Source organism: Gorilla gorilla, chromosome 19 (genome assembly GCF_029281585.2).
Source record: "Gorilla gorilla gorilla isolate KB3781 chromosome 19, NHGRI_mGorGor1-v2.1_pri, whole genome shotgun sequence".
Lineage (NCBI taxonomy): Eukaryota > Metazoa > Chordata > Mammalia > Primates > Hominidae > Gorilla > Gorilla gorilla.
This window is the reverse complement of record NC_073243.2, coordinates 58,920,669-58,945,892: the sequence shown is the minus strand read 5'-3', so window position 1 is coordinate 58,945,892 and position 25,224 is coordinate 58,920,669. Positions and strand designations below refer to the sequence as shown.

Genomic DNA, 25,224 nt, shown 5'->3' with positions numbered 1-25,224 from the left:
GGCACAACTTATAAAGCTCCCCTGTGGGACACATCTTTAATGACCCCACCTGGGACTTCACCAATATGGTACCCTCCTTAGCTTCTTCTCCTTCCTTGCCCCGTGTCCCACAGTTCCTTGACATTCTTTCCCAGGAGCACTTAATAATCTCTTGTACATGAATCCTCTTCTCAGAATCTAATTTTGGGGAACTCAACCTAAGGCACTGCAATCTAAAAAACAAACGGGAACTAGTATAAAGTTTACTGAAAACACTGTTATTTTCTTCCAAGCGACCAAGCCATGGATATAACAATAGCAACTAGACCACTGGAGAAATACATGAATAGCCACAGATTCAATAAAGAACTCTTAAATGTACCTTTCCAAAATATTTTTACATCAAACTTAAAATAAGAAGAAATTTAATATGTTATTTATCCTTTCATAACGGTAATAGCTGCCATTCGTTGAATTATTACCTATGATTGTCATTGTTCTTGTGTTTTTGCATCTTATGCCATTTAGTCTTCACAACAACCCTATGATGGAGGCATTTTCTTTATTTTTCACACAAGTGGAGTGTAGCTCTGAGATCATACAGTTTAGCAAATAGCTGAACCAGGATTTAAAACCAGGTATAATCTGGCATTAGAGCTTGTAATCTTTCTACTTTATCTCTGTGTTGTTCTTCTGTAAGAATATCCTGCAATACAGTAGGTGCCTATGTTCACTGACTTACTGTTGATTTTTCTCTGTCATTGACAGGAAACTATGAGGCAGTATTTATCCGACGACTTTCATCAAAGAACTTACCCTTTGCAAACACAAACCATACTATTTCAATTACTTCAAAGGGTTAAGATAAGTTTTCTCAAATCTTGTAGTTTAAGAACCCCAGATTTGTCTGGTTTTGGTTATGTCATGGTGATGCCCATTAAGGAAGTCATCAACAACTTGCTCGACCAGCTAGTGCAAAAAAACCAGGAATAAACCATTGTGCAAGCACGAAGCCTAGAAAGGGATATTATACTCAATGCCCTACGGTTCACATATAACTACTTAGATTGTTTAGATAATAACCCTGGCCAACTATTTTTCTGTGGTGTTTATTTTTGGCTTCTGAAGACTGATCAACTTAATTACATTCCTATTATCACATGCTATCAGGAAGCACGTTCAGGTGTAATGTATCGTTTATCTGTAACAACTATGAGAAGAATCAAGAATGTCCATGCAAGGGTGGCCCACGAAGCTAGAGCCATTTTGCTCTTTGTGGTCAGACACAACATGTAATCCATCTCAATCTTTGATGCTGAAAGCAGTATAACTCAAATGGATGGCATTGTGTGTGGCTGGCCTTACAAAATAAAAATACCAGATACGTTCATATCCTGTAAGCACTTCCTTTAACCCTATGGAAGCAAATGCTTTTCATCCATGGAATAGTTCTACGCTTAATGCACTACACTGAGTATTTTCTGTGTGTTTTACCTTAGTAACTATTTGGGTGATAAGACGCAATTTAAGAATGAATGCTAATGAAGTAGAGTGAAGGAAAGATTTGTTGAAGGCAAGAAAGCTGAATGTTTGATCTGTATCTGTTGATTACTTTGGGAGCATCAGAAGTTATTAATTTCCAACTGTTTCTATAAACATGGAAAGTAATTGGATGCCATTATGTGTTAAATTCTGTTCCCCAAAAAGATGTTGAGGCCTAACCCCAAAAACTACGAATGTGGCCTTATTTGGAAACAGGGTCTTTGCAGATGATCAAGGTAAGATAAGATCATTAAAGCAGGACTTAATCCTGCTTTAATGATTATGCCCTTCTAAAGAGGAGAAATTTGCACACAGAGACAGACTGTACATGGTAGAATGCCATGATAGGATGAAAGTAGAGATCAGCGTGATGCATCTCTAAGCCAAGGAACACCAAATACTGACAGCAAACCCCCAGAAGCTAGGAAAGAGACATTGAACAGATTCTCCCACAAAGATCTCCAAAGGAAACAACCCTGCTGAAACTTCGATCTCAGACTTGTAGCCTCCAAAACTGTGAAACAATAAATTTCTGTTGCTAAGCCACCCAGATCTTGGTATTTTGTTATGGCTGCCCTGGGAAACTGATACAGATGTAAAACATAAAATTTAATTATTCTAATGCATATGTATTCATTAGGATCATGTCAATTGGAAGTGGCAGAAAACTAAGAAGCTCGACTTTTCCAGGGTTCCAAGTTAGCATTCTCTCCATTCTTCAGGCTGCTTCCTTCTTTATTGGCTCCATTCTCAGAAAGGTACTTCACTGCACATGGCCAGATGGCTGCCAGCACTTCCTGCTAGACATTCTGTCTTTTCAGCAATACCAACTTTTCCTCCCTAATTTTAACCAAAGTTCCAAGACTATGTCTCACTAGCTTGTCTCCATTATTATGTGGTGGAGACGACTAATCCAAGACTCTACATCCAGGGGTAAAATCAACATGGCCTGAACCACATGGACTAAAAGAAGGAAGGACATGAATAGTTGCCAGGATAAAAATCAGTGTGTTACTTTCCAGAACCAGAGGGAATTGGGAATGGGTAGGAAAAAAGCAAAATTGAGCAACTGTCCACTACCTTATAACTCACCACTCCACTAGTTTAATATGAAACCACAGGAAATTCATCTCTATTAAAAAGATCATGTGTCTGGGTCCAAATTTATTAATTATGTCAATTTCCATTTCTTCTATCTCTACTCACATTATCTCACTCCTGGACTCTCTTAATCGGTATTGCAGCTACATTCTTTTCTCCATATTAAGTTGTAGAAGGTAAATATTGTCAAGCCTGAAAGCCTGGCATTCTCATTAATACTGTTTAGTAGGTCTTCAGCCCAGCATGTAAGGTGTTCTATATTCCTGACCCTACTCATCATCTCAACTTCATTTTCTAATAATACCATATGCAAATCACCCATAGTCTTGTCAAGATGTCCTCATAGTTTATGACACACACTGTGCAAATCCCTAACTTTCTGTGTTCCTACCACTTTGATTGTCAAAACTATCTTTTCCTCTCTTCATTTTTCCAGAATTATTCTCACTTCAAGGCCCAATGTACTTCCCAGCCCTCCCATAAGACTCCTCCCGAATGCCACTGGAATGAATAATGGTCCTCTTTGAAATTCTAAACTGCTTATTGCCTTTATACTATTTGATCCTCAACCTATCCAACTATATATCATTAAGTATGCCTTTATGTGTATATCTTATCTCTTCTAGTTTCAAAATTATCTCTTTTCAGACTTATTATGTAAACAATTATTACCCCAAAAAATAGTTGGCAAAAATGATATCAACAATGGTTATCAATTTTTCAAGATAATTGTCTGAAATTTAAAGATACTTATAAGAAAATGGTAATCTTTTTGTACCACGCTTATGAGATATATAAGTCAGCATGATTCTCTCAATGTACTAGAAGAGAATAGATTGAGGTAAATTAAATGGGTTCCATAAAATTACCCCAGTTGTTCAATGTAAGATGGCCATTCAAGAGATAGCGCCTAAATACAAACCCAGTTTTTCTAACTTCAAGCTCAGTACTTACTCATTCACCATTTACAATACATTATTGGGTGTTTAATATGAAGGATACGAGAATGAAAATAAAGTCAATACCCTCAAAAAGCTCAAGATGTTTTGCAAGTCACAAATATATAAGTAAATATCATAAATATACTTCAGTATACCACTCAATTTCTCTGACATATAAAGAGTTTTTATTTATCACAGTATGGATTAAATAATACACAGGGAATTACTATGTATTTTATCTTTCTGTATCACATAACCCTGAGTGCACACTCAAATTGAGTGAACATGGAACTACTGGAGAGAACAAAAGATCCGGGTAATTCCCAGGCCAAGACTTAAGAGGCCTGCCTAGAATACTGAGATGCAATTCATTTACTCCATACTGTGAGATGCATAGTGCTAGAAAAATGTAAGTTTGAAGAATTAACTTTTAAAACATTTAATTCAATACTTCTTAGCACTTACACTAGAGGCCTCAGTATATATACATAGAAAGAGAGAATGCACCTTCTACTTCCAGCCAAAATTTTCTACCCTTCCAGAGTTTAGGTATAGCTTATCAACCTGAAAGAAGAATTATTTTTCTTGTACAAGTACGGTGAGTTACACAAGCAGGAAGTGCTTAATAGTTGTCATATTTTCCTACCTGCTTGCTGTACTCCAAACATACAGCTCAAAAGCAGAAAAAGTGTTCAAAAATAACTTAGGTTTAAAGACTGCTTCCTATAACTAAATGTAATTCTTTTCTTGGCTCTTAGTGTATTTTTCAGAGTCTACATTGATATAAAGACTTCATCTCCTAGGCACTGAGAAAATCAGTAGATGAATGTTCAAATAGCAGTTAAAGTACTGCAGTTTTATTGCTGACAATAGCACCAGTGTATTCCAGTGAACTATGTCTCATTCTCTGCAAATGAATGAACAGTATATAATTTTTTTAAAATTGCCCATTTATTAACTAGTGGGGGGAAATGCTGTACCACTTCTGCACACACCATCCTCTTCCATTAGTGAAAATTAAATGAAGGTTATATGCAGGGTTTGTAAGCGAGGGTTGACAAAGCAGCCAGGAGAGATGAGGGAGTTTGTGCAATTGAGACTGAGAGAACATTAGCTGATCAAATGCTGGTTTCCTTCCCTTTGCATCATTCCCACCTTTGTTACTATTCTTTCAAGATAGTGAGTAAATTCTCACCAAACTCACTGAACTCATCTTACGCCTTTTTTTCACTTTATCTACTATATGCTTATGAGAAAATCCACGAATCTAACAAAATATCTTAACATAAATATACACGATTTTACCTGGCCATGTGATGATCAAGATGCTGTTGTGTGTGTGTCTGGCTTTGTTTCAGGACTCTTTCTTCTCTCTTTTAGCTCATCTTTTGAAAATATTACTTCAGCATTAATTTTAAAAAATATATATTTTATTTTATACTTTTATATTGTGCTTTTCACTAGTTTTATGAGAAAGGAATTTAAAAAACAAAAGCTAGCCCCACCAAAAAGGATAAAGATTGAGAAAGTCATAATCCTTCTCCTAATGGATATGTTGTAATCAACATAAATGTTATGTGGAGCTAATATTTTTATTTCTTTACATTTAAAGAAAGGTTCAAAACAACTGCTTTTTCATTATCAATTTTAAGTCACAAACAAGCAGATTAGAAACCGTGGTGAGACCATTACTGTCTGGGAGAATTCATGTTTCTCATGTAGGGGTGAAACAAGAACTACATCCTTAGGTTTTTTGGAAAGCAGCCACTTGTCTTTCCCAGGAGTCTGGTGGGGTTTCCTGAGCTTTTTACTGGCAACACTCAAGTGTTGTTTATGGGACCATGCCAAGACGCCATGGGATTGAGATACTCTCATTTGGCTGGCAGGCCTGTCTGGCTCTCTCCTTGGTGCTGGCTGCTTCCAAGGAGCTTGCTTCTCTGGGCTTTGTTTTTAGCAAGACACACAGAAAAGGGGTTACCCTGCAAAGTCCTTGATGGATTTACACCCCAAATGAGCTCTTGGCTTTGTTATCCCAAATTGACTCATCTCCCTATGAAGGTTTTCTAAATTGCCACAGCCTTATAACACCTAAATTTTATTTTTTCCTTGGCACTTAGCAGGTTTTGTATGGCTTTGAAATTCACATTGTGATTTGGCTTCTACTGAGTTTATAAGCCACTTTAGAGCAGGGCCCTGAAAATTCTCGTATCCCTACAGTGCCTAGGTTGTAACAAGTTCTTGAAAATATTGTTTGATGATAGGAGTGTTTTCCTGTCTTCTTCCCTGGAAGAGATGACTAGAGTTTTTAATTATAAGATCCTGTCATATCTAGACAATGTTAAAATAATAGATTTGTATATGTAGCCCACAGTTGACAAGGATATTATTTTTTTCTTTCTCTTCCTTTTCCAACAATTACACAAAACAGCCTATTGTTCTCTGCCTCTCTGTCTCCTCTCTCTGTCTCTTTATCTCTCACACACACAAATGGATACAAGATCACAGTTTCACTCCCATCTTTCAATGGGATCCTAACAGTAGAGGTCAAGAGCATAGAATCTGAAGCTAAACTGCCTCAGATCCTATACCAGCTCCCGTAATTAATACCTACATGACAGTGAAAAATGTCATATGAGGATGCGAGGCCGGGCGCGGTGGCTCACTCCTGTAATCCCAGCACTTTGAGAGGCTGAGACAGGTGGATCACCTGAAGTCAGGAGTTCGAGACCACCCTGGCCAACATAGTGAAACTCCATCTCTACTAAAGATACAAAAATTAGCAGGGCATGGTGGTGGGCACCTGTAATCCCAGCTACTTGGGAGGCAGGATTGCCTGAACCTGGGAGGAGGAGGTTGCAGTGAGCTGAGATCACACCATTGCACTCCAGCCTGGACAACAAGAGTGAAACTCTGTCTCCACAAAAAAAAAAAAAAAAAAAAAAAAAAACAGAGAGAGAGAGAGAGAAAAGAAAAATGTCATGCGTATCTCTGTGCCGCAGTTTTTTATTGATGAAATGGGGGTAAAAATAGAAAGTAACCTCATATTTTGTTGAGTTAATCACATAAAGCATTTAAAAGAATGGCTCATAATAAGTAGTATATTAGTATTTTTCATTGTTACTACTTTGGGGAATGGTTTAGCAAAAGCGTTAGTTCTTTCAGCAGTCATCAGTTCAGATTTACAAAACGTGCAATCTCAACCCATTAGGGAAGTGGCAATGGTAGCAGAAGCAAGAATCTAACTAGAAAAGCTAGATCCTCTTCTTGATTGAGGGAGTCCAAATCACCAAACTTTACTTTTTTAATGGAAAAGATGTTGGCCAAGAAAGAGCAACTAATTTAACTAAATAAGTGTATTTGGGCTGTGAAGAGTTTTAAAAATCCTTACATTTTTTATGTATAACTTGTGCAACCTGAATTTTATATAACTTTGCATAATAACTTCTGAAATTTTATGTTTGGAAAATCTAAGGAGAGGATTTAATGTTGGATATATAAGAATAGAAATGAGGGAGGAAGAGCCAAGATGGCTGAATAGGAACAGCTCCAGTCTACAGCCCCCAGCATGAGCCACGCAGAAGACGGGTGATTTCTGCATTTCCATCAGAGGTACCGGGTTCATCTCACTAGGGAGTGCCAGACAGTGGGCGCAGGACAGTGGGTGCAGCGCACCGTGCACGAGCCGAAGCAGGGCGAGGCATTGCCTCACTCGGGAAGCGCAACGGGTCAGGGAGTTCTCTTTCCTGGTCAAGGAAAGGCGTGACAGACGGCACCTGGAAAATCAGGTCACTCCCACCCGAATACTGCGCTTCTCCGACAGGCTTAGGAAACGGCGCACCAGGAGATTATATCCCGCACATGGCTCAGAGTGTCCTATGCCCATGCACCTGGCTCAGAGGGTCCTACGCTCACAGAGTCTCGCTGATTGCTAGCACAGCAGTCTGAGATCAAACTGCAAGGCGGCAGCGCGGCTGGGGGAGGGGCGCCTGCCATTGCCCAGGCTTGCTTAGGTAAACAAAGCAGCCCGGAAGCTAGAACTGGGTGGAGCCCACCACAACTCAAGGAGGCCTGCCTGCCTCTGTAGGCTCCACCTCTGGGGGCAGGGCACAGACAAACAAAAAGACAGCAGTAACCTCTGCAGACTTAAATGTCCCTGTCTGACAGCTTTGAAGAGAGCAGTGGCTGTTCCAGCATGCAGCTGGAGATCTGAGAACAGGCAGACTGCCTCCTCAAGTGGGTCACTGACCCCTGACCCTGAGCAGCCTAACTGGGAGGCACCCCCCAGTAGGGGCAGACTGACACCTCACACGGCCAGGTACTCCTCTGAGACAAAACTTCCAGAGAAATGATCAGACAGCAGCATTAGTGGTTCACAAAAATCCACTGCTCTGCAGACACCGCTGCTGATACCCAGGCAAACAGCGTCTGGAGTGGACCTCTAGCAAACTCCAACAGACCTGCAGCTGAGGGTCCTGTCTGTTAGAAGGAAAACTAACAAACACAAAGGACATCCACACCAAAAACCCATCTGTACATCACCATCATCGAAGACCAAAAGTAGATAAAACCACAAAGATGGGGAAAAAACAGAGCAGAAAAACTGGAAACTCTAAAAAGCAGAGCACCTCTCCTCCTCCAAGGGAACGCAGTTCCTTACCAGCAATGAAACAAAGCTGGACGGAGAATGACTTTGACGAGTTGAGAGAAGAAGGCTTCAGACGATCAAACTACTCCAAGCTACGGGAGGAAATTCAAACCAAAGGCAAAGAAGTTGAAAACTTTGAAAAAAATTTAGAAGAATGTATAACTAGAATAACCAATACAGAGAAGTGCTTAAAGGAGCTGATGGAGCTGAAAGCCAAGGCTCAAGAACTACATGAAGAATGCAGAAGCCTCAGGAGCCGATGTGATCAACTGGAAGAAAGGGTATCAGTAGTGGAAGATGAAATGAATGAAATGAAGCGAGAAGGGAAGTTTAGAGAAAAAAAAATAAAAAGAAACGAACAAAGCCTCCAAGAAATATGGGACTATGTGAAAAGACCAAATCTATGTCTGATTGGTGTACCTGAAAGTGACAGGGAGAATGGAACCAAGTTGGAAAACACTCGGCAGGATATTATCCAGGAGAACTTCCCCAATCTAGCAAGACAGGCCAACATTCAGATTCAGGAAATACAGAGAATGCCACAAAGATACTCCTTGAGAAGAGCAACTGAAGAACACATAATTGTCAGATTCACCAAAGTTGAAATGAAGGAAAAAATGTTAAGGGCAGTCAGAGAAAAAGGTCGGGTTACCCACAAAGGGAAGCCCATCAGACTAACAGCGGATCTCTTGGCAGAAACTCTACAAGCCAGAAGAGAGTGGGGGCCAATATTCAACATTCTTAAAGAAAAGAATTTTCAACACGGAATTTCATATCCAGCCAAACTAGGCTTCATAAGTGAAGGAGAAATAAAATCCTTTAGAGACAAGTAAATGCTGAGAGATTTTGTCACCACCAGGCCTGGCCTAAAAGAGCTCCTTAAGGAAGCACTAAACATGGAAAGGAACAACCGGTACCAGCCGCTGCAAAATTATGCCAAAATGTAAAGACCATCGAGACTAGGAAGAAACTGCATCAACTAACGAGCAAAATCACCAGCTAACATCATAATGACAGGATCAAATTCACACATAACAATATTAACTTTAAATGTCAATGGACTAAACACTCCAATTAAAAGATACAGACTGGCAAATTGGATAAAGAGTCAAGACCCATCAGTGTGCTGTATTCAGGAAACCCATCTCACATGCAGAGACACACATAGGCTCAAAATAAAAGGACGGAGGAAGATCTACCAAGCAAGTGGAAAACAAAAAAAGGCAGGGGTTGCAATCCTAGTCTCTGATAAAACAGACTTTAAACCAACAAAGATCAAAAGAGACAAAGAAGGCCATTACATAACGGTAAAAGAATCAATTCAACAAGAAGAGCTAACTATCCTAAATATATATGCACCCAATACAGGAGCACCCAGATTCATAAAGCAAGTCCTGAGTGACCTACAAAGAGACTTAGATTCCCACACAATAATAATGGGAGACTTTAAAACCCCACTGTCAACATTAGACAGATCAACGAGACAGAAAGTCAACAAGGATACCCAGGAATTGAACTCAGCTCTGCACCAAGCGGACCTAGTAGACATCTACAGAACTCTCCACCCCAAATCAACAGAATATACATTATTTTCAGCACCACACCACACCTATTCCAAAATTGACCACATAGTTGGAAGTAAAGCCCTCCTCAGCAAATGTAAAAGAACAGAAATTATAACAAACTGTCTGTCAGACCATAGTGCAATCAAACTAGAACTCAGGATTAAGAAACTCACTCAAAACCGCTCAACTACATGGAAACTGAACAACCTGCTCCTGAATGACTACTGGGTACATAAGGAAATGAAGGCAGAAATAAAGATGTTCTTTGAAACCGACGAGAACAAAGACACAACATACCAGAATCTCTGGGACACATTCAAAGCAGTGTGTAGAGGGAAATTGATAGGACTAAATGCCCACAGGAGAAAGCAGGAAAGATCCAAAATTGACACCCTCACATCACAATTAAAAGAACTAGAAAAGCAAGAGCAAACACATTCAAAAACTAGCAGAAGGCAAGAAATAACTAAGATCAGAGCAGAACTGAAGGAAATAGAGACAGAAAAAACCCTTCAAAAAATTAATGAATCCAGGAGCTGGTTTTTTGAAAGAATCAACAAAATTGATAGACCGCTAGCAAGACTAATAAAGAAAAAAAGAGAGAAGAATCAAATAGACGCAATAAAAAATGATAAAGGGGATATCACCACCAATCCCACAGAAATACAAACTACCATCAGAGAATACTACAAACACTGCTACGCAAATAAACTAGAAAATCTGGAAGAAATGGATAAATTCCTCGACACATACACTCTCCCAAGACTAAACCAGGAAGAAGTTGAATCTCTGAATAGACCAATAACAGGATCTGAAATTGTGGCAATAATCAACAGCTTACCAACCAAAAAGAGTCCAGGACCAGATGGATTCACAGCCGAATTCTACCAGAGGTATAAGGAGGAACTGGTACCATTCCTTCTGAAACTATTCCAATCAATAGAAAAAGAAGGAATCCTCCCTAACTCATTTTATGAGGCCAGCATCTTCCTGATACCAAAGCCGGGCAGAGACACAACCAAAAAAGAGAATTTGAGACCAATATCCCTGGTGAACACTGATGCAAAAATCCTCAATAAAATACCGGCAAACCGAATCCAGCAACACATCAAAAAGCTTATCCACCATGATCAAGTGGGCTTCATCCCAGGGATGCAAGGCTGGCTCAATATACGCAAATCAATAAATGTAATCCAGTATACAAACAGAAACAAAGACAAAAACCACATGATTATCTCAACAGATGCAGAAAAGGCCTTTGACAAAATTCAACAACCCTTCATGCTAAAAACTCTCAATAAATTAGGTATTGATGGGACGTATCTCAAAATAATACGAGCTATCTATGACAAACCCACAGCCAATATCATACTGAATGGGCAAAAACTGGAAGCATTCCCTTTGAAAACTGGCACAAGACAGGGATGCCCTCTCTCACCACTCCTATTCAACATAATGTTGGAAGTTCTGGCCAGGGCAATTAGGCAGAAGAAGGAAATAAAGGGTATTCAATTAGGAAAAGAGGAAGTCAAATTGTCCCTGTTTGCAGACGACATGATTGTATATCTAGAAAACCCCATTGTCTCAGCCCAAAATCTCCTTAAGCTGATAAGCAACTTCAGCAAAGTCTCAGGATACAAAATCAATGCACAAAAATCACAAGCATTCTTATACACCAATAACAGACAAACAGAGAGCCAAATCATGAGTGAACTCCCATTCGCAATTGCTTCAAAGAGAATAAAATACTTAGGAATCCAACTTACAAGGTATGTGAAGGACCTCTTCAAGGAGAACTACAAACCACTGCTCAATGAACTAAAAGAGGATACAAACAAATGGAAGAACATTCCATGCTCATGGGTAGGAAGAATCAATATCGTGAAAATGGCCATACTGCCCAAGGTAATTTATAGATTCAATGCCATCCCCATCAAGCTACCAATGACTTTCTTCACAGAATTGGAAAAAACTACTTTAAAGTTCATATGGAACCAAAAAAGAGCCCGCATCGCCAAGTCAACCCTAAGCCAAAAGAACAAAGCTGGAGGCATCACACTACCTGACTTCAAACTAGACTACAAGGCCACAGTAACCAAAACAGCATGGTACTGGTACCAAAACAGAGATATAGATCAATGGAACAGAACAGAGCCCTCAGAAATAATGCCGCATATCTACAACTATCTGATCTTTGACAAACCTGAGAAAAACAAGCAATGGGGAAAGGATTCCCTATTTAATAAATGGTGCTGGGAATACTGGCTAGCCATATGTAGAAAGCTGAAACTGGATCCCTTCCTTACACTTTATACAAAAATCAATTCAAGATGGATTAAAGGATTAATTGTTAGACCTAAAACCATAAAAACTCTAGAAGAAAACCTAAGCAGTACCATTCAGGACATAGGCATGGGCAAGGACTTCACAACTAAAACACCAAAAGCAATGGCAACAAAAGCCAAAATTGACAAATGGGATCTAATTAAACTAAAGAGCTTCTGCACAGCAAAAGAAACTACCATCAGAGTGAACAGGCAACCTACAAAATGGGAGAAAATTTTTGCAACCTACTCATCTGACAAAGGGCTAATATCCAGAATCTACAAGGAACTCAAACAAATTTACAACAAAAAAACAAACAACCCCATCAAAAAGTGGGCAAAGGATATGAACAGACACTTCTCAAAATAAGACATTTATGCAGCCAAAAGACACATGAAAAAATGCTCATCATCACTGGCCATCAGAGAAATGCAAATCAAAACCACAATGAGATACCATCTCATACCAGTTAGAATGGCAATCATTAAAAAGTCAGGAAACAACAGGTGCTGGAGAGGATGTGGAGAAATAGGAACACTTTTACACTATTGGTGGGACTGTAAACTAGTTCAACCATTGTGGAAGTCAGTGTGGCGATTCCTCTGGGATCTAGAACTAGAAATACCATTTGACCCAGCCATCCTATTACTGGGTATATACGCAAAGGACTATAAATCATGCTGCTATAAAGACACATGCACATGTATGTTTATTGTGGCACTATTCACAATAGCAAAGACTTGGAACCAACCCAAATGTCCAACAATGATAGACTGGCTTAAGAAAATGTGGCACATATACACCATGGAATACTATGCAGCCATAAAAAAGGATGAGTTCATGTCCTTTGTAGGGACATGGATGAAATTGGAAATCATCATTCTCAGTAAACTATCACAAGGACAAAAAACCAAACACCGCATGTTCTCACTCATAGATGGGAACTGAACAATGAGAACACATGGACACAGGAAGGGGAACATCACACTCTGGGGACTGTTGTGGGGTGGGGGGGAGGGGGGAGGGATAGCATTAGGAGATATACCTAATGCTAAATGAGGAGTTAATGGGTGCAGCACACCAGCATGGCACATGTATATATATGTAACTAACCTGCACATTGTGCACATGTACCCTAAAACTTACAGTATAATAATAAAAAATTTTAAAAAAGGTAAAAAAAAATCAATAGAAATGAGACACAGCAGGATAATGTTGAAAGAAAAGACAATTATTAGGTACAATAGCTTGGTTCTAAAATGATGTTTTCTATTGCTTCATCTTGGTACTATTTCTTGGTTACCCTCATAAAAGGCCTGCCAGTGAATAAAATAGGTCATCTATTGCTCCATATTTATAATGATTACAGAAGTGCATAAAGTGGTGGCTAAAAGTGGAGTTCCAGACTTGAAGATCACTGCAAATGATAATTTTTTTTTCCGCTGTCACCCAGACTGTCATGCAGTGGTGCAATCAGAGCTCACTGCAACCCCAAATTCCTGGGCTCAGAAGGTCCTTCTGCCTTAGCCTCCCAGGTAGCTAGGACTATAGGTGCATGCCACCATGACTGGCTAATTTTTTTTTCTTTTAGTAGAGATAGGGTCTCCCTATGTTGCCCAGGCTGGTCTTCTCCTGGTCTCAAGTGATCCTTGGCCTCAAGTGATCCTCAACTCCTGGCCTCAAGTGATCCTCCTGCTTCAGCCTCCCAAAGACCTGGGATTACAGGTGTGAGCCACTGCACCCGGCCCAAAAGAGGCTTTAGGGCTTGGCTTCAATGAAGCCAAGTCTTTGGCAGTGGTAACTCTGTCTTACTTGAAGGATACCCAAATTACGTCAATTAATGGGAGATTTTTTTACCTGAAACTGTGGAATAAGCCCTAAAGCATGACTTTCAAGGTTATCTAATAACCGTCACCTCTTATAAGTTGGTGAACCTGGTCTAGTGCATGCTCCAGCATATGTCCTGGCAAGGATGTATACTGGACTACTTCAATTTTACATAAATAAGGGTCAACCTGGAAGTAGAAAGTTATGTTTACAATAAGCTTTGCTTAGAAGTCATTCCAGCTACTTATGCTACATTAAAAAAAAATCCCAAAACTTTGTGGCTTAAAGCAACATCAATCATTTATTTTGCTCATGAGTGTGTAATTAGGGCAGGACTTGGTAAGGTGGCTCATCTCTATGAGCATCAGCCGAAATGGCTTGATTGGGACTTAAGGATCTATTTCCAAAATGCACATGGTTGGCAAGTTGCAGTTGGCAGTTAGCTGGGAATTCAGCCAGTGCTGCAGGCTGGGGATTTTCCTCATAGCATTGAAAGCCGAGCTCCAAGAAGAAAAGTTTAGGAGGCTTGGTCAGAAGGTACATGGCTTCTTATGAGCTTGCCCTATCATATTGCATTAGTAACTAGGAAAGTCATCAAAACCAGCCCACATTCAAAGGGAGGGGAATTAGGCTGTATCTTGAATATCTTGCAGAAGTTATCATGCCCAAATCTCTACCTATAAGTGAGGCTATTTATGATCTCTCTCTTATATACAGTGATGCATCCTTTATTGACAGGGATACATTCTGAGAAACGGACCATTAGGCAATTTTGTCACTGGGCAAATATCATAGAGTGTATTTATACAAACCTAGATGGTATAGCCTACTACACTTCTAGGCTATAACATATAGCCTGTTTATAGACTGCAAACCTGTTCAGCATGTTACTCTACTGAATTTTGTAGGCAATTGTAACACAATGGTAAGTATTTGTGTATTTAAACATAGCTACTCAAAGCAAAGCAAAGGTACAGTCAAAATATGGTATAAAAAGATTTCAAATGATACACCTGTATAGGGCAGCTCCATTATAATTTTCTTGGACCAATGTCATGTATTTGGTCTATCATTGATCAAGTCACCGCTATGCTATATATGACTGTATCTTAATTGTGATTTCCTTGTTTCTTTTAGACAAGTAAATCCTGTTTAATACAGCAAAGAGGTATCGTTTTTCTGGTTCTTTTTCTGGTCAGTCTTTTCTTTCTATTGACATTTAGTGATAACATCATCTGCACATTTTCACATATATAAGAAATTGAAATGGCCCCTGAAGAAACTGGGTCTCTTAATTCATTTCCTGCACTTTAATTGTAGATTACAGTTCTATTTCCTTAATGAGATTGTGAGCTGTTTGATACCAGGGACAATGCCTTGCTTCTCTTTATCTCCAGCACCTATCAGAATACATGGGCACATCCAAGTGAATGCTATTATTTCAATGTAATGAAACTAAAATGATGTTGTTAAGGAAGATAGGATAAAACCCACCAGCTGCGCATACACAAAAAAATACCACATGTACCTGGCATCTTCAGGGAAATGAGGAACACCTGTAAAGTTGTGCTCCACAAAGAAACAAGAGTCACCTCCTTTAGCAGCCACTCCATTTTCCTCAGTATGTTGAAAATAGTATCACATTGGCTGAGGGCAGTGGCTCCTGCCTGTAATCCCAGCACTTTGGGAGGCCGAGGCGGGCGGATCACGAGGTCAGGAGATCAAGACCATCCTGGCTAACACGGTGAAACCCCGTTTCTACTAAAAATACAAAAAATTAGCCGGGCGTGGTGGCGGGCGCCTGTAGTCCCAGCTATTCCGGAGGCTGAGGCAGGAGAATGGCGTGAACCCGGGAGGCGGAGCTTTCAGTGAGCCGAGATGGCGCCACTGCACTCCAGCCTGGGCGACAGAGCAAGACTCGTCTCAAAAAAAAAAAAAAAAAAAAAAAAAAAAGAAAATAGTATCACATTATAGGTGGTGTATGATTTGAAAAGGCCGGGTATCCTGATAATCTGTTGGGTGAACAAAACCTATCAGCAGCATTTTGATGAAGGAAATGATATGCTAGCACAATAGAGAACTGAATTGATCCAGCAGTGACTGAATTTATTTTTCAAAGGAAGACTTTTCATCATGTGCATCTGAGCTTTAATCTTTTGCTTGTCACTTGATAGTCTGCTCAGAAAACTTCAAATTTATGAGTCAAAGTAACCATAAGCCTTCTTGGGACCGTCTCTCTATTTCTCTGAAATGATCATTTAGTTCAATAAAGATGTATTTAATGCCATTTGATGTGCCAGAAACCATGTTCATGGTGCTGCTTGAAACAATGCCAATCTAATTATTCAGCTTTTTTCACTTAGTAATGTGCATTTACGTTTCTCATACCTCTTTTCATGGCTTGATTATCTCATTTCTTTTTAGCACTGAATAATACTCCATTGTCTGCTTGTACCAAGGTTTATTTATCCACTCAACTACTGAAAGACATCTTTGTTGCTTCCAAGTTTTTGGCAATTATAAATAGAGCTGCTATAAATATTTATATACAGAGTTTGGTGTAGACATAAGTTCTCAACTCATTTGGGTAGATAACCAAAGTTCACAATTGCCGAATCATATGGTTAGTTCCACAAGAAACTGTCAAACTTTTCCACAGTGGCTATATCATTTTGCATTTCCATCAGCAGTGAATGAGAGTTCCTGTTCCATCCTCATTAGCATTTAATGTTGTCAAAGTTTGGGATTTTAATCATTCTAATAAGTGTGTAGTGGTATCTCACTGTCATGTTAATATGCAATTTCCTAATGACATATAATGTTGAACATCTTTTCATATGCTTACTTGCTATCTGTATGTCTTCTTTGTTTAGATATCTGTCAAGATCTTTGGCCCGTTTTAAAAATTAGATTGTTCACTTTCTTATTTTTGAGTTTTAAAAGTTCCTTTTTTATTTTGGCTAACAGTCGTTTACCAGATGTGCCTTTTGCAAATATTTTCTTTTAGTCTGTGACTTTTCATACTTGCTTGTCTTTCCCAGGACGGGAATTTTTAATTTTAATGAAGTCCCACTTATCAATTCTTTCATTGATGAATAGTGTCTTTGGTGTTGTATCTAAACAGTCATTGTCATATTCAAGGTCACCTAGGTTTTCTCCCATGTTGTCTCCTAGAAATTTTACAGCTCTGAGTTTTATATTTTGGTTTATGAACTGTTTCGAGTTAATTTCTGTGAAGGGTGTCAGGTCTAGATTTATTGTTTTACATGTGGATGCCCAGTCATTTCAGTACCATTTGTTGAAAATACTATCTATTCCACTTTATTGCCTTTGTTCTTTTGTCAAAGATCAGTTGACTATATTTATGTGGGTCTATTTCCGGACTCTCTATTCTGTGCTATTGATCTATTTGTCTGTTCTTTTGCCAATACCACACTGTGTTGATTGCTGTAGTTTTTTATTCTTGGAGCTGTGTATTGTCAGCCCTCTGATTTTGTTATTCTTCAATATTGAGCTGGCTATTCTGGGGCAGTATTTCGACATAAATTTTAGAATCAGATTATTGATACCCACAAAATTGCTTTCTGAGATTTTGATTGAGATTACATTGTATCTATATATCAAGTTGGGAGGAACTGGTATCTTGACAATACTGGGTCTTCCTATCTATGAACATGGAATATCTCTCCTTTCAGTTCTTTGATATATTTAATGAACTTTTAGTTTTCCTTTTAGAAACCTTATGCATATTTAATTAGGTTTATATCTAAGTATTTTATTTTGGAGATATTACTATAAATGTTAATGTGTTTTTAATTTCAAATTCTACTTGTTCATTGCTGGTATATAAGAAAAAATTGACTTTAACCTTGTATACTGCAATGTTGCTAAAATTGCTTATTAGTTCTAGAAGGGTTTTTTCTTGTTGACTCTTTTGAATTTTCTATATACAGTCATGTTACCTGCAAACAAAGCTTGATTTCTTCCTTTTAAATCTATACTTTTTAAAAAATCTTGTCTCACTGCATTATCTAGGGCTTTCATTATGATGTTAAAAAGCAGTGGTGAGAGAGGATATCTTTGCTGTATTCCTGCTCTTGAAGGGAAAACTTCAAATTTTTCACTATTAAGTATAATGTTAGCTGCAGGATTTTTAGAAATGTTGTTTTTAGAAGTTGAGGCTACGCCCCTCTACTCCTAGTTTACTGAGAACTTTTAATCATAAATAGGTATTGGTGTTTGTTACATGTTTGTTCTGCATCTATTTATATCTTCATATGATTTTCTTTTCTATAGCCTGTTAATATAATTATATTAATTGATTTTTGAAAAGTTCAAATAGACTTACATTCCTGCAATAAATCCCACTTGGTCATGTTGTATAATTCTTTTGTTTTTTTACATTGTTGGATTTGATATGCTTATAATTTTTTGAGAATTTTTGCATCTATGTTCATGAGAGACATTGGTCTATAGTTTTATTTTCTTTTAATGTATTTGTTTGATTTTGATATAGGGGAGTGCTGAGCTCATAGAATGAGATAGGAAGTATTTCCTTGCTTATATCTTCTGGAAGAGATTTCAGAGAATTGGTATAATTTCTTCCTTAAATGTTCGGTAGTTTTCACCAGTGAATCCATCTCGGTGCTTGCATTTTGGAAGATAATTATTGATTAAGTTTCTTTAACAAATATATTCAGGTCTATTTAGATTGTCTATTTATTCTTGTGTGAGTTTTGGCAAGTTGTGCCTTTCAAAAACTTGATCAATTTCACCTAGATTATCAAATTTGTGGGCATGGGCTTTGTTCATAATATGCCTTTATTATCCTTTTAATGTCCATATGATCTGTATGTCTCCTCTTTCATTTCTGATATTAGTAATTTGTGTCTTCTTGCTTTTTTCCTTAGTTATCCTGGCTATAAACTTGTCAATTTTATTGATCTTTTCAAAGAACCAGCTTTTAGTCTTATTGACTTTCTGTATTAATTTCCTGTTTTCCATTTTATTGATTTGTGCTCTATTTTTCAAATTATTTCTTTTCTTCTGCTTATTTTGAATTTAATTTGCTCTTCTTTTTCTAGTTTTCCTAAGGTGAAAGTTTAGATTATTAATTTTAGAACTTTCTTTCATGCTATAAATTTCTCTCTAAGCACTGCTTTTGCCACATTTCACAAATATTGATAATTTGTGTTTTCATTTATTTTTACTTTCTCTTGAGATTTCTTTTTTGATCCACGTTACTTAGAAGTGTGCTGTTTAATCTTCAAGAATTTTGGAATTTTTCAACCATCTTCCTATTCTTGAATTGTAATTTAACTTTACTGTGGTCTGAGAGCAGATATTGTAGGTTTTCAATTCTTTTACATTTGTTAAACGTGTTTTATGACCCAGGAAATTGTCTGTCTTGGTAAGTGTTCCCTATGAGTTTGAGAAGAATGCATATTCTACTGTTGTTTGATAATGCTGTCTATAGATGTCAATTATATCCAGTTGGTTGTTAGTACTTTTGAGTTCAACTATGTCCTTAATGATTCTTTTGCCTGCCAGATAGGGTTTTTGTTTGTTTGTTTGTTTGTTTTGAGACAGAGTCTTGCTCTGTTGCCCAAGCTGGAGTGCAGTGGCACAATCTCGGCTCACTGCAACCTCTGCCTCCCAGGTTCAAGCGATTCTCCCGCCTCAGCCTCCCAAGTAGCTGGGACCACAGGCGTGTGCCACTACGCCCAGCTAATTTTTTGTATTTTTTTTAGTAGAGTAGGGGTTTCACCGTGTTAGCCAGAATGGTCTGGATCTCCTGACCTCGTGATTCCCCCACCTCGGCCTCCCCCAGATAGGGGTCTTAAAGTCTCCATCTATAATAATGGATTAATCTATTTCTCCATGCAGTTCTCTCATTTTTTGTCTCATATATGTTGATGCTCTATGTTAGGCACCTACACATTAAGGATTGTTTTGACTTCTTGAAGTATTGACCCCTTTATCATTATATAATGCCCTCTTTATCCTTGATAACTTTCCATGAAGTCAGCTGTCTAAAGTTAATATAGCTACGACCACTTTATTAATGTTAACATAATATCTCTCTCTCTATCCTTTTACTTTTAATCTATATGTAACTTTATATTTAATGTGGATTTCTTATAGACAACATACAGTTGGGTCTTGTTTTTTTTTAATCTACTCTAACAATCTCTGTCATTTAAATGGCTTATTCAGGCCATTGATGTTTAAAGAGATTATTGATATAGTTGGACTAATATCTACCATATTTGTTACTGTTTTCCATTTGTTGCCCTTGTTCTTTTCTCCTATTTTTGTCATTTACACTTTTTCTAACTTTTGCTTTTTTTTTTTTTTTTTTTTCCCAGAGAGGGCCTCACTCTGTCACCTCGGCTGGAGTACAGTGGCATGATCACAGCTCACTGCAGCCTTTAACTCCTGGGCTCAAGTGATCCTTCCACTTCAGCCTCCCAAGTAGCTGGGACTACAGGTATACACTACCACACCTGGCTATTTTTTAAAATTTTGTGTAAAGACAAGTTCTCAGTTGGTTTCCCAGGCTCTTTTGTTATTTTAATTGAGCATTTTATATGATTTTATTTTCTCTTCTTTCTTAGTGTATAAATTGTCCCCTTTTTAAAAACTTTTTTAGTGATTTCCCTATCACATTTACAACTAATCCACGTCCAGTTTCAAATAACACTATACTACTTCATGGGTTGTTCAAGTAGCCTCTAATAATTAAATATTCTTCATTTATCACTCTTATCTCTTGTATTATTGCTGGTATTTATTTCACTTGAATATATATGTTATATATTACATACATGGTTGCATGCATAATCAAATAGTGTTATATTTGAAGCAAACTGTTTTCTGCTAGATTAGTTAAGAAAAGAAAGATAAAAGTTTTCATTTACCTTCACTTATTCATTATTTGATGATCTTCCTTTCTTTACATAGATACAAATTTCTGACATACCATTTTCCTTCTCTTTGAATAAGTCTGTTTAATATTTCTTCCAAGGCAGGTCTACAGGCAAAAAATTCCCTCAATCTTTGTCTGACATAATCCTTATTTCTCCTTCACTTTTAAAGAGTAATTTTTCAGAGTACCTAACTTTAGGTTGGTAGTTTTCTCTCTCACCACGTTAAATGTTTCAATCCACTCTCTTCTTACTTGCATGGTTTATGCATAGTCAGATATAATTCTTATCTTTGCTCCTCTGTAGTTAAGGTATTTTTCTCCCTGGCTTCTTTCAAGGTTTTTTTTTTTTTTTAATTTATCTCTGATTTTCTAAAGCTTAAATATAGTAAGTCTAGGTAGTTGAGGTTTTTTGATCTTTGAGTTTTATTTTGTCTTTTTGTTTGTTTGTTTGTCTGTTTGTTTGATTTATCCTGCTTTGTGTTCTCTGAGCTTCCTGCATCTGTGTTTGGTGCCTGACATTAAATTGAGGAAAGCCTCAGTCATTATTGCCTCAAATATTGTTTCCGTTCCTTTCTTGTTTTCTCTCATTTCATCATTTGTAGTTGTTCCACAGTTCTTGTTTCCATTCATATTCCGTTCAGTTCTTATTCTGTTCTTGATTTTTCACTTTGCCTTTCAGTTTTGGAGGTTTCTATTGTCCTATCCTTTAGCTCAGAGATTCTTCCCTCAGCCATGTCCAATATGCTAATGAGCCCATCAAAGGCATTCTTCATCTTGTTACATTTTTATTCTATTGCTAGCGTTTTTTTTCTTTTTGTAACTTCAACTTTTATTTTAGATACAAGGAGTAAATATATAGGTGATCCTTTCTTAGAATTTCCATCTCTCTCTTGTGCACATGTACCCTAAAACTTGAAGTATAATAATAATAAATTAAGAAAAAAGAAAAAAAAAGAATTTCCATCTCTCTGCTGACATTATCTATGTGTTCCTGCATGTTGTCTACTTCTTCCATTAAAGTCCTTAGCATATTTAATCATAGTTTTTTTAAAAAAACTCCTGGTCCAATAATTCCAATACGACTGCCATATGTGACTCAGATTCTGACGCTTTTTCAGTTTCTTCTGTGTGTTTATAATGCATTATAATCTTTTGTCAAGAGTGGACACGAAATACTAGGTAAAATGAACTGCAGTAAATTGCCTTTAGTAATTTAGTGGTAAGATGTCAGGGAAGGAGATGCATTCTATAGTCCTAAGATTAGGTCTCAGTTTTTTTTGTGGAGGCTGTACCCCTTCTCAGTCTTCATCTTGCTTCAGGTGGGACAGAATGCCTAGAGGTGGCTGGCTGGAAGTTGGATTTCCCTGCCCTATGTTAGGCTCTGATAAAATAGTTTCTCCTGAGGACAGGACTTGTTAAGAACAGGATGCTCTGATGTATTTCAAAATGGTTTCTTTTCTACTCCCCATGCCAGAAGCACAAGGGAATTTTTCTCTGATCTTCACTGTGAGGACCTGGTAGAGCTCCTGGAAATAAAACTCACAAAGTCTCTCTCTCTCTCTCTTTCATACACACACACACACACCGCTGAATTCCCCTAGTGTTTTTATCTCTTAGATTTGTCTACACTGAGCCTCCAGGGTAATTTTTCAATTATACTTCAGGTTTTCCTACACCAGCTTTGGTTCCTTTGGAGGATTCTACCCATGGCCTTCCACTCCGGAAAGTTGTGATTCTCTGCAGCCACCTTTCTGTTTCTTCCATTTTAGGGGTAGCAGTTCACCCTGTGTGCTCACTTCCCTGAAAGATCTAAGAAGAGTTGTTAATTTTTCAGTTTGTTCAGCTTTCTGCTTCTTGTTAGGATGAGGTTGTGACTCCTAAGCTCCTCACATCCTGAACTACAGGCCAGAAGTCCTGATTCATTACATCTATAATGACAAATATCTGAGTTCCAACAAAAGAACCACGTACTTAGATACTTTGACAGCAATAGCTATTGAAATAGAAGTTTTAAGTAAATTCTGGTCTTTGAATACCATCAGTTTAATAAATGTTTGAAGGATATATTGGGAAGAATTTGGGCAACCTTTTCACCTGGAGAATACATGAATATCTTACAAAGGCAGACATTCAATTAGAAGAGACAGAAAAAAAAAAAAGAAAAGAAAACTGTGACTTCTGTACTGACTGATGCCAGCACCATCATTTCTTTTATTTCCTAAAGCTAATGTTTGAGTCTTTCCCCATGGTTTTCTTCTCTATGAAAAAAGTACTATTGATGCCTTAGCTCTAACATGAAGAATATGCACTTGGGTGCTTGTACTTCTAACCACCGGGAACGGAACGTGTTATCTTTTAGGGCAAAGCTGTCTTATTGTTGTAGTCATTGTGGCTGGTATTGAATCCTTGGGAGCAGGCAGCATGTGGCACAGCTTGACCTTTCATATCAGGCAGATTAAGAACATTATATTTTCCACCCAGTCAATGCATGGCCTATGGTTAATGATTACTTAGAGCCTAAATCCCACAGCTGATTTTCTATCATTTGGAAATGATCAGAGCCCATGTCCAGCAAAATCTGGCAGTGACATTTTTGGCAAGCTCTTTCAACAGCAGATGCTTTCAGGAAAGACAGAGAGCAAGTGGGGATGAGGAGAGGAAAATCCTATATTTCATGTAAAATTTATTTTGCTTCTAGTTCAACCATGCACCTTCATTCTTTCAAAATGATGTGTTGATACTGGTGACTTTTAGCATGGTAGTATATTACATGTCACTATTAGGATAAAATGGCATTGTCTGCTTGCTTATTCTAATTTCATAATTGCAAATTCTCTTTCTATTGAAAAATAGCATTCATTGTCAGAAGTGCACTAAAATAACTTCAACACTTCAAGCAACAACTTTTTCATTAACATACATCAGAATAAGTTTCATAGGTCACTAAAAAGAGAAACCTGAAAGTCCTATCTTTATTAAAATAGAGAAGAGGAAATGGAGAAGTAGAATCAAGGTGAGGAGTCATATAAACAAAATAATGTGAATTTCCTTCCAATAGCAGTGTCTGGTAAATATTCCTTCCCTCTGTTCATTGTTTCTGTTGTTATTCTGTTTTTGTTTTGTTTTTTTTTTCCCTCTCTCTCCTTATCCTTCTTTAAATTCAAACTGTAAATTCTGGTATAGAGTAGACACCACTGTATGTCTACTAGACAAAGGGCCTGGGCTGAGTTGGGGTTGACTAATGTTTCTAGCCTGCGAGATTTTCCTTATGGCTCTCATTAGGCACTACCCCTTGTGCCGCAAAAAGCCAAAACTAGGCCTTGGTGACCTATGTTTCCCTGTATGTAGAATGTGATCCAAAAATGCAATGCATACAAGTAGATCTCTGATCAAAACTGCAAAAGAACCAGAGTTAACTTTTGATCCTGCTAATTTTTATTTTTCTGAACTTTTGCCTTTTTATTTTTCATTCAATCACACAGGGCCCTGATAGTGGCCTATTTACAGCTATGCAAATCTACTAATTTCACCTAATGACACTCTTAACCAAGTACTCTATTCTCCAAAACTAAATATCTGCTGCTCATCCAACTCATCCACAGTCTAAATTCTGATTATTCTGAGCTCTGCTATTGTCAACAATATGTTTATTGTGTTCTATGATTATCTTCCTATACATCAGATTATGAATGACTGATAGATAACACTTTCTAAAGTATCCACATGTAAGAGAAGTACCTATTGATCCTTTTGTAGTTCATAAACAGGATGATAGGGTTTTCACATTTATTGTGAGATGTGCTTCCCTTCAACCTTGTTATGATGTTGATGCGTTATCCATCTGATATGAACTTAGGAAAAAAAGAAGTATTTATTGGCATAAATTATTATTGAATGATAAAATTGCTATATTGGAAGATAAAGAAATAGTACACATATCAAACACTTGATCATTCTTCTCTCTCACCTGCTATCTGTGATATAAGTGGCTGTATTAAAGTTGCCTAAAAATGTGGAAATAGACAGTAGAAGGCAATAAAGACTTCCGTAATTGACATGCGGCTTCTATCAGGTCCAAGGGAACTGCTTCACTTGTCATCTCCCAGTAAGTGGGAAGAGAAGGAAAATATATAGATGATTTGACTCTCATCCCGTTGACCAGACATAGTAACATGGCCACACAAATTACAAAGGAGGCTGGGAAATATACTTTCTAGCTAAGAAAACATATTGCTAAATGAAACTGTCACACTTTAAAAGAATATGACCATGACATTATCAAAGAATAGGAGAGTGGTTAGTGTTGTTAGACAAAGGCACTAGCACACTAATTGGTAAAATGAATGATAATTTGGTCCAGAAGACAGTACC

At 37.7% G+C, this 25,224-nt stretch overlaps 1 non-coding gene across 1 annotated transcript; it reads left to right on the top strand.

Moving 5' to 3' along the window:
* Positions 1–24,597: 24,597 nt before the first annotated feature.
* Positions 24,598–24,700, top strand: LOC115931356 (small nucleolar RNA U13). The gene has a single exon (XR_004067863.1). It is a non-coding gene; the product is annotated as a small nucleolar RNA U13 (small nucleolar RNA).
* The last annotated feature ends 524 nt before the right edge of the window (positions 24,701–25,224 follow it).